This window comes from Malurus melanocephalus, unplaced genomic scaffold (genome assembly GCF_030028575.1).
Source record: "Malurus melanocephalus ecotype Western Australia unplaced genomic scaffold, MMel_1.1 scaffold_111, whole genome shotgun sequence".
NCBI classification, from domain to species: Eukaryota; Metazoa; Chordata; class Aves; order Passeriformes; family Maluridae; genus Malurus; species Malurus melanocephalus.
The window spans coordinates 794,012-804,684 of record NW_026623343.1 but is presented as its reverse complement, the minus strand read 5'-3'; positions in this window follow the sequence as shown (position 1 = coordinate 804,684).

Genomic DNA, 10,673 nt, shown 5'->3' with positions numbered 1-10,673 from the left:
TTTGTTTGTTTGTTTGGTTTGTTTTTTTGGTTTTTTTTGTTTGTTTTTGGTTTTTTTGGTTTTTTTTTTTTTTTATCACTGTAACTCAAAAAATCCAGATAAAATATTTTAACAAAAATTTATCCTCAGATTTGTCACTTAGGTGCTCTCACTAAACTCTACCTGCATGCGTAGCCCTGTGCTGAAAAGGTATCAGTTGTTCCAGAGTGATGCTAGTTGACTCAATAAATCATTCTCAGAAAATTTTCCATTATATCTTCTCACCAGAGTAGGCTCATCTGCAAGTGATTGACAACAGCTCAGCATTCATTTGGTTTTTTTGATTTATTTAAATACATTCATTACTGCTCACATACCACAATGATGTGTATTAAAAATAGATGATACATAGCTAATCCTAGCAGTTCCATAAAATTGTAAATTATTATGTGGTAACTTTGCTGCAATGAATAGTCGCATAATACGTTCATTGTGCCTTTCGGAGCCACTACGGAAAGATAGTTCAAAGTCCACCTCATAAAAAAGGGTGTGCTTGAGTGTGGTAAAGACAGGGCTAAAGGAGGGTGAGAGTGCTATTTGTAATGGAACAGGRCTATCCAATCATCTCACTGCCATCCTGTTAGACCAGCCTGTCAATCAATCATTCATTTCATAATCACCCATAGAAATCATCCCCAAACCTGGGTTATTCAGCATTTTGTGCCCATTTAAAGCACTGTTATGACCTTGTAGTTAGCTTCAGCTATGCAAAATATGTATACTACATTTTGCATACAAATAGCAAAGGCAGGAAGTTAATCATGCTATTTATAAAACAAAACAGCCCTAATGTTAAGTGAGTGGTTCTTATGCCATGGTTCAGCCATGTAATGAAACATGTGTCTGAATTTAAGCCCATGAATCACTCTATTGATTCAGAAACATTCTGCAGGTGCCTAGAGCTCAGTGTGCACTTGAGTTGTCTGATGGATCAAGGCCTTTATCAGTTGCAAAAATGAGCAAAAAGATTTTTGTCAGGTGCATTTCAGGACTCTGTGTATGTAAGGACCGCATCAGTGAAAATGACAAAGTAAACAATAAAATAATAATTTTTTTTTAAAAAGTGATAGGTCAAGAGATATAGGGCAAGAGCAGGATGGCGTGTTGGCTCTGTCTTGTTGTGATGCAAGCCCTTTGGAAAGGGCTACAGTGCTGCCCTGGGTGTCAGCAGCTTTGCCTCMCCTTGGCTTTTGTCTTCCTCTCAGACACACTGCAGTGGGTGTAAGGCAGTGGTACCTTAACTTTGTAGCTCCTTTCTATGAGCTGAYTTGGTTGTGGCTCCACAAACCACCATAGAAACACTCCTTGGGGCAGGAGGACAGTGTGAGCGGATGATTGTGCAACTTGTGAACTGCTCTCAGCTTCACACAAAACAGTATGTTAATGTACACATGCAAAATCATTCCTTAATATCTGTTTTAGAAAAGATGGGAGAATAGTGACATGTAAGAGAAAAGCTTCTCATACAACCCTGCTTAGCAAAGGAGATGTTATTAATTTTTACTTCAACTGAGGGAGGATGAGGAGTTTCTTTAAAGTGTGTGCAGGTGAAACTGTAAATACCAGAATCTTTGGTACAGAAAACACAAGTCTGAATTCTAAAAGCCAAAATTTGTTGTGTCTAAAGAAGATAGGGCAGCTCCCCATGAACTTCTTCAGAGGCTAAAAGGCGTCTTTAAGAGCAGAGGATTTAACCCAGGCACGAGCAAACACAAGGCAGTGGAGCATGCAGGCATCACTGGTGAGTAGGCAAACAAAGGAAGGCCTCCAGAGCAAAATGTGTTTTAATTTGATATTTGTAGGAAAAATACGGATAAGGGATTTAACCGGTTTATAAGTGTTAAAGCAGAGGACAAAGGAGAACAGCAGACTAAAACTTGAGAGCTATTTGAGGTCTGGATGAAGTGGGAGAAAGAGTCGGGGGGTGAAAGAGAAGGGATTGGTGAAGAAGAGCATAAACAAACTGGTTCATGTAGTGCATGGGATACAGAACTAAGTCAYGTGTGACACATTGGAAACCATGAAACAATTTAAAGTCAGAGGAATAACAATATTTATAAATAAGAACATCTCTAACCAATATTTCTATTGCTCTGTTAACTGGTCTCACACTCCTGTATCTCCCAGGCTGCAAGGATWCTAAATAGTTAATGGTCTGAATAAAACATCTCCAGCCCACCTGTGATCAGTATGCACTGAAATGTTCCTGCTCAGACAGTCCCTTTGACCTGAAGAACATATAGYGCATTTATTAGAACTCTGTGCTACTGTCCAAGGTAGAAAATGTTCAGCTCATTCCAGTTTAAGCAATGTGGTGCTTCCCACTCTCCATTGCCTGACCTCAAATCCTATGCTAACAAGATTTCCTGTTTTCCACTGTTAGCACTGGGAAAAAAAAAAAAAAAAAAAAAAAAGGCTGTAGGAGTGAAGAAATCCAACAAAAACTAGGTAGATCATGAAAAGTGCAAGTAACTTTAGTGGGATTTGGGAATACCAGCATCCTCATTATTTGTTCCAGGACACCATAAGGAAATGACAGCAGCTTCTTGTGTTAGAGGAAGTCTTCCGTTAAAGCAAMGGGAATTCAGTTTTGCTGAACAGCACAAACCAACACAACAATAGTGTTTACAAAGAATTTCAGATGCCTTACAATAAATCTGGATGTGCTTAAAAATCCCATAAGGGTTTTAAAAAAATCTGAATGTGTTTTCTCAAGTAACTATTTAAAGCATATTAGAGTTTATTTAATTGCATTGGGATTTTTCAAAGCATATCAGGGCAAAACAGTAGAGTATAGGCCCCAATATGCTAATTAATAGCTAGCTAGACCCCTGAAATAAACCTGCTACACTTCATTAATCAGACGGTAATTGAATTGGCACAGTACTTCTGTGCAAACTATATGTAGATTGAGCTACCAGTCCTGCCAGTGGAGAGGGTGGCTTCCTCCACACAAGTATGCTCTTGGACAATGAACTAACTTTGTTTTTCTGTGAGCACTTATCCTCTGTTATACTTTTCCACATGCCAAAATCTCACATTACTGAACTCAGTGAATTATTGCTCACACTGAGACACTTTTTAAGGTAAGTACTTTTCAATGACCCCAAGTTTAGCTCAGGACAAAAAAGAAGTTATCAGAACTTATATGCTTTACATTGTCATCTAAAAACATCTGCCTATTAATGTTATTAGAAAACAATAGTGTTGACAGATGTTCCATTTACAACATTTATTTTCAACTCTATGAAAGTGAACTACCTGGGGATTGAACTGGCAAATAGTAATTACTTTGCTTACAGAAAAATGAAACAAGAAATTTTCCATCAGAAATAATGTAGTGGAATTTTGAATATTCCTTGTTTGTAGTCAGATCTGATAAACGATATAACTGGATGAAAAGGAAATGAATGGAAAAAWCTCTTTAMATTTTTATCTTTTAAAAGTGAAATAACTACTGAACATTCCTTCAACTTCAGAAAAGAGACCAYATATTTGTTTACAACTTTGGGCAAGTCACTTTGGTCCAAGGTACTTTTCAGGGTAATTGGCAGAAGCTCAAAGCTAGATGCCAGAGGCATCTTCAACAGCATTAAGCTGTTAAATTCCCTTTTAAATCAGCAGGAGTCAAGAACTYCACATTTCTGAAAGTTCAGAGGTCTGTATCTATGGATCCTTCATCTGAGCTGCCATTGCTTGTCTGTCTTCCCTGCCCTAAACTTCTGTGGCACTGTCCACAGGCTTCAAGTCAGATATCCATTTGAACATATTCCTAAACTGGATCCTTAGCATTTGGCAGGTTTCAGATTTTCAGTATTTTCTGGTAGATTGGAAATGGTGTCATATCTATCTATCTACCTACCTACGTAGATTTCATTCATTTCTTGGAGTGTGCAGCCATTTTTTAGGGAGGAAAAGATACCTTGTGATTGCAAGCAGCCACACCAAATTCCAGCAGTAAAATAAGACTTAGAGAAATTTCTAAGCAAGTGAAAATGACCCTGGATAATGAAGACACTTGAATATTCTTAATTAACTATAAGAATTACAATGTACACCAGCTATGATGTGCCTGTGCCTGCGTGTGTATGCAAACACACATGGACACTGCATGTATGTCAGAGTGCCAATACACTAAATTCCTGTGGTAAAATAAACTGATAAGCAGCAGAGAAGGATGGGATTATTTTTAAGATATAGTTGTATTAACACATGCCCATCAAGACAACAATAACAAATTAACAACATGTTAAAGGGGAGAAACAGCTGTGATAGTCACATTGTTTATCAGAGGAAGATACAGTTCTTTGATCTACGGAAAACAAACGAAATTACCTACTGTTTTTTTCAACAAACAGTTTAAACCGATTAGGTATTTTGAACTTCCATGCCTACTGAGGGAAACATTGTCCTTAGAGTTGGCTTGTTAACAAAAACTAGTGTAACACTTTGGGGAATATATTCTCCAGCTATCTTATTTCTTCTAATCATTGTCCCCTTTCACTGGAGAATTTCCCATTATTCAGCAACATATGGACCAAAAATSTCTTCAGTAATCATGTCTGAACAAAGTAATCATTCCCTCATTAACCAATTATTCCTCAGAATGAAATGAAACAGACATATTTSCTAAGACAATTTCCTTTAATAAACCCTACAGAACGGTACCTCGTGCATGCCCCATCCAAATAGTTTAATTCAGAGATCACAGTGTAGATAACAAAGAGAGATTCTTGTTTTACACTGGCAATAAGTGATCTCAGGAGCAAGGTTAGGGATGAAATAAATACCAGATTAAAGAAAAAAAAGCAATGTTAAAAGGGCAATAATCACTCACTAAAAAATTAACCTTTTGTATTCCATGCTATCATTTCTCTGTATGCCTAAAGCTCAGAGTACAACCCTGTTCATTTTAAAGRAGGTTGAAGTGCAGGTGGAAAGACAGATCTGAAAAGGCCACTAGCCTAGGTGATACTCAAAACACACAATCACGAGGGAAAAATGTTTTAATGTTGAACAAAGAAATATAACTTCAATATATGTGGCAGTTAAAAAAGAACCCAGGCAAACTGTATCTTGCAAATCTTTGACAACTTCTGKCTATTTGTATTTCTAAATAGGCTTATGAAAATAAATTTTTGAGCTTGAGAACTCAAAGTAAATTTTATCAAGTTGGTATGTGTCTACTTGTTGTATACAGCAGTTTCTTTACCTCTTTGTCAGATATAATTCACTTCTCTCTTTGATAGCTTAGAAACTTCATTAGAAACTCAGAAAACTGACAACGTAATGTTATCCTAGCCTCTTTCTTTTTAGTTCTGAAACAGATAGTTACTAAATGAACAATGAACTCTCTCTTTAAGATATAGCCAGGATTTCAGCATTCTCCAATTCCTTTGTTTCTTCATGCTGTTTCCAGAAAAAAAATACAACTCAAGATTTTGCTGTGGGGATAGTCAGCTGAAAAGCCAAATCCTTTAGGTTTCACTTGTCTGCAACTTCCAGGGCCTGAAAGTTGTGAGCAATATCTTAAATATCTTAAAATTCATTTTAGRCATCTTAAGTTCTACTTAAGTATTACTGTTACACCTTGCCACTAATTTTGAAAGTTTTTAGGTTCTTCTTCATAATTACTATCTTGAGATATTTCTGATTTGCRGGCTAGAGCTGGAAGGGGAAACCAAGGACCACCACAGCTGCTTTCCGTAACACATTTTTGGTGTTCTTTCAGCAGTAAGTTGCAGCTTAGCAGTACTATCCTCAGGTACTGACTGAGCTTGMGATGCAGTTCCTTTGTGCATTTTTGTTCCTCAGAAGAATTATTGTGTTTATTGTGTTACCTGGAATTTTAATTTCTGACACAATTATCASCAAAACTTAGTTTGTAAATCCCACCCATCTTATCAGAAGTGTTATCTTCTTCCCAGGCCCTCAGCTCGGTGGTTTCCCCTGTTAGCTACAAAATAGCTCTTTGGACAGCAGYAGCAGCCCCTCTGAGTTAATAATCAAGTCAACATATACTGCAGAATTTGAGCTAGAAGCTGGGTAAAATAATCTTTCAGCCTGTATGCATCTTGGTGAAAATGTCTTTTTGCATTTTAGAAGTCTTGCGTTATGTTGCCCCTTCATGTTAATTCATTTGCTAAAGAAAAACTTTTTGAACTGTAGGGCAAATTATGCATGCAGGAGACATTACTTACAAAAGAGAAGTATGCTGATTATAATTAACCCATGATTATGTCCTTATCCAAACTAAAAATTAGCTCACAGTTGGGACAAATATGCCAAAAATACCTCCAAAAATGTCATTCATATACCCAAATGGTCTGTCTTCTTACTCAGATTATCTTTCTGSTAGTGTAAGGTAGTGTAAGAGTGCTGTTTTCATTATTCTTACACTCATTTTATTTCTCTGCCTATAAATCAGGAGTCTTAAGCAGTTAGTCATCCACAAGTGCCAGTAAGACAGACCTCCACAAAGTACTGGTGACAGCTGTCACCCTATTGTGAAACACTTTTTAAAAAGTTTGATTCTCTACTCCTAGTGCAGAAGATAGGGACACTTTTGATAGGGCTGTGGTGTTCTGTCTGTAATTTTCTGCACATCAGCATCAAATCACAAGCCATCTGAGTCACAATTCTTGTGCCCAAGGGATTCTGAAATGAAGTCACCACATCTATTTTTTTATTTTTTTTTAAACAGAAAACATTCACTTTCATTTCTGGTTTTGTGACAAGGTAATAAATACAATAATAATCTCTCCTTTTATTTAGAAATATTTCACGCACTTTATTATAGTGTTGAATACCAGAGTTGCAGTGGTTCAGTTTCAGCCATTATTTCTATGACAAACTAATAACTAGGCTTTAAGAATCCACTGAAGGATGAAACCTGGCAAACATGYTATCTTCATAAAAACAAATCCTGTACCTTAAAAACAAGAAAACACACAAATAAAACTTTATATTATTGTTATTATTATTATTTTGCTCTATGTGTTTTTGAAGCGGAGAACAACTGAAAAAGCTTTGGGGGATTCATTACTCTTTCTAGGTAATTTCTGTTATGTAACATACTATATATGCGATGACACCTCCATGTTTTTCTGGCAAAAMATTAAATTATGTAGGATCTTCATCCACACCAATTGCTTCATTTTGCAAAGTGATTAGATAGCAAGCAAAGACACTTTAACTCCCTTKTTATATGTACTACTTACTCAAATATGGGTTCACTGTAAAAATGTAGTGCTTTCACTTTTCCAGAGCAAATGCTGCTATAAATGAAAACTCTTAGTCACTTGCTTCCACACAAAGCAGGGAGCACGTTCACTACAAACCAAACCAAACCAAACCAAACCAAACCAAACCAAACCAAACCAAACCAAACCAAACCAAACCAAACCAAACCAAACCAAACCAAACCAACCANCCAACCCAAACCAAACCAAACCAAACCAAACCAAACCAAACCAAACCAAACCACACTCTCAATGGGCACACATTGCCTGTGAAGCATTGGCATCACCTATGTTGACCCATGTTATGCAGCTGCTATTAAATGTTTTTTTCATTAATGTTGTTCCAGAATTCTTATGATAGGCCAAGATCCCTAACCTACACTTCAGGTATCCTGAACAGTATATTTTAATATGTTGGTGTTAAGTACCTTGACCTGATTTCTAAAAATGGATATGTTGATGACCCAGAGGTTTAGAGTTCCTGCATTCCCCGGTCAGCATAGGCCGTCATAGCTCTAGGAATGTCTTTACTGCCTCTTGAAGAAACACCTGAACATGAAGGTACCAGAAGCAAGTCACTGAAATTCTCTGCACATTTACTACATGTTCCTAGGAAGAATTTTCCTTCAGTTGTCCTACACTGCTCTATTTGAGAAACTCTTCTGTATGCCAGCTAAGTGCCTTCACAACTYTGCAAATACTTCTTATCTGAAATGCATATTGCCATTTGAGTGTGTGACACTTGAACAAACAACTCTTCTCCCCCCCAAACTTTGAATAAACTATTTGGCCTTTCCCATGCAACCTCCATAAGGTTATACAATCACTTATTTTTCTTACAGGTATTTTTCTAATTTCTCTTTTTTTTTGTCCAGCCTTCATCAGTACATTTTTTTTTTTTAGTGGGACCAAATATAGCTGTATTTTTTCATAATACATTGAATACTCAAGCACATGTTGAATTTGACAATATCAGCATGTCAGCCCCTGAGACAACATTACCTCTGCTCTGTTTCTTTTAAAAGACCATCTGGAAAGTTAATCTTTTGAGCTTGGATTTGGATTATCTTTGGGAGGATGGGGGAAAAGTTTGCTTTTTCCCCTTCTCCCAAAAAATAAGAGAGGGCAGGTGCATCCACAACACACGTAATGGGGAATGCAGCACAAACCACAAGAGTGTGGGAGCAGGGCTGCTGGGTGAAAAGCAGTGCCAGGTGATGTCCCTTGCTCGGCCCCAAAAGCAATATGTTTGGAGAGGAAAGACAATATAACTGAGCTGCTAAGCCCCCTCTCACTGCAAGGCTAATTAGCTTAAGTGGTTTGCCAAGTAAGTGCAATATTACTGCTTTTGGAGCTAGCTCAGTTAGATACTATTTTTGGAGGCCTCTCCATGTTAATTAAACATATTTCACTGCATGTTGTGAACATGCCATTAGCTTACTTTCTGTTTCTAATTAATGAAGAACCTTGACCATAGTGTTGCATCATTATATTAAAACTTTATCTTTTGTCTTATAAAYGGATATATTACAGAAATTAAATAAATACAACAATGCACACAATTTTATCAGACATTTCTAAAGAAGYTTAAAAGCTTTCCTTACTAAAGGACAGCTAAAACACCTCCACCAAAACTGCAATCGACCAAAAATCTCATGCAGTCCTCTGCCCAGCACTAAAAGTTGTCTTTCTGTTTCTGAGATAGTCAGAAACAACTGTTAAACTAGTCCCAACACCTAATGAGAATTCAGAGTAGGGTGTTTTAAAGRAGAACTTATTTCAGATTGTTTCAGGCAATTGGTTTCAGGTGATAGCATAATAACCTGTGAAGAGGTTTCTGCCAGGGGCTTCTTGTGGATACAAACACAATATTGCTGACRCTTTTCCAAATACGTTTTGAATGCTTCAGCATTGGAGCAGAGTTCAGCTACATAATCCACTTTTTGATGATCATATCTAGTAAGGTGTCTCTGCCAGGATTACACTGACTAGTCGGCCAGTGGCCAAGGTCAACACATGRTGCACTTTTTCTATTTTTATCTATTTTATCATAAAAAGGGATTCAGCTGAAGGTCTATGCTGAGGAAGCCCATCCTAYTCCCTCTGTAAAGTGTCCTTAACAAGGCATCATAAATAATTATGGTGTAGACAACTTAAAAAAAAAAAAAAAAGGCACTAAGAAAAAAGCTTGAAATCTCAGATTAGTTATCACCTTACTGAAGGGCCAGTGTGTTCCAGAGCTAGAGAAACACTCTGGTGGTGAGATAACAGCAAAGACTCCTTGACATTGCAGATCTTGTACTCTGGGGCTTGGAGGGACAAACTCCACAACCTTGTGATACAGAATCATTCCCTGCTTCCACTGCTTAACCCAAGGATCTTCAATTTAATTTCTAATTTTAAAGACATGATGTAGTCTTTAATATTTTCCCTTTTTGCATATGTTGCAGGCACATATCGCTCTTGACATCAAACCCTGTGTGCTTCTCACTTTAAACTTTCTCATATATCTTGGTTTCATCAAGTAATTTTAGAAATTCTTGTTAGGGAACAGTGAGGGACTGTGCAAAGATTTCCTTTGCCTTAAGTAGTTAAGAAATCAACCCCAAACAATATGCATATCAGCAAAAATAATTTGGACAGTGCTGCCTGAGCTCTTCACTCTGATGCCAAAGGCTGCCAGCTGGCCAAGGCAGCGAGAATGGCAGAGATCTCCCCTTTCCCTCCACCTCAGGTTCTGTTTAAACACACCAGAGCAGAGCTGCAGCAAAGGTAGGTGAGTAGGTTTGCAGAACATGATGGGCTGTGAACCAGGGTGATGGATATTTGGCCTTGGTTTTAGCATGGTATGGGCTAATTGACATGTTTGTTATCTATTATTTTGCTGTTGTAATCCTTTTAGACAGTGTACAAAACAACTTGTAAAACTGGTAGGAAACCTTTGGATCAGGTGAATTCTATCACTGTTTGTGAGAACTGTGCTGGAGAAAAAATACACCTGTTACCAGAAAGTTTTCTTTGCTGGACACTCTAATTCATTGGAAAAGTATTTATAACAATTCACATCATTCTTTCCTATAAGCAGTTTCAATAGAGTTTGCCTCTATTGATCTGAAAAGTCTTTCAATATTTGACCTAGTAAGAAAAAATATTATGCTCTGACTTTCATCCTGTCACAAAAATTTCTCTAGAGGTTTTTCAGAAAAACGTTCACATGCCCATATAAATGGAGAATATTTTCATCAGCTTGAATATCAGTGTTGCACCTAAAAAAAAAACCCCAAATTGTCTTTATATTTTTTCCTGAAAGTGGACAAATTGTGACAGAATATGGTTAATAAAGACTTGAAAGATCTGAAACTTCCAGGAGTGGTTTGGGTTTTTTAAAGTTAT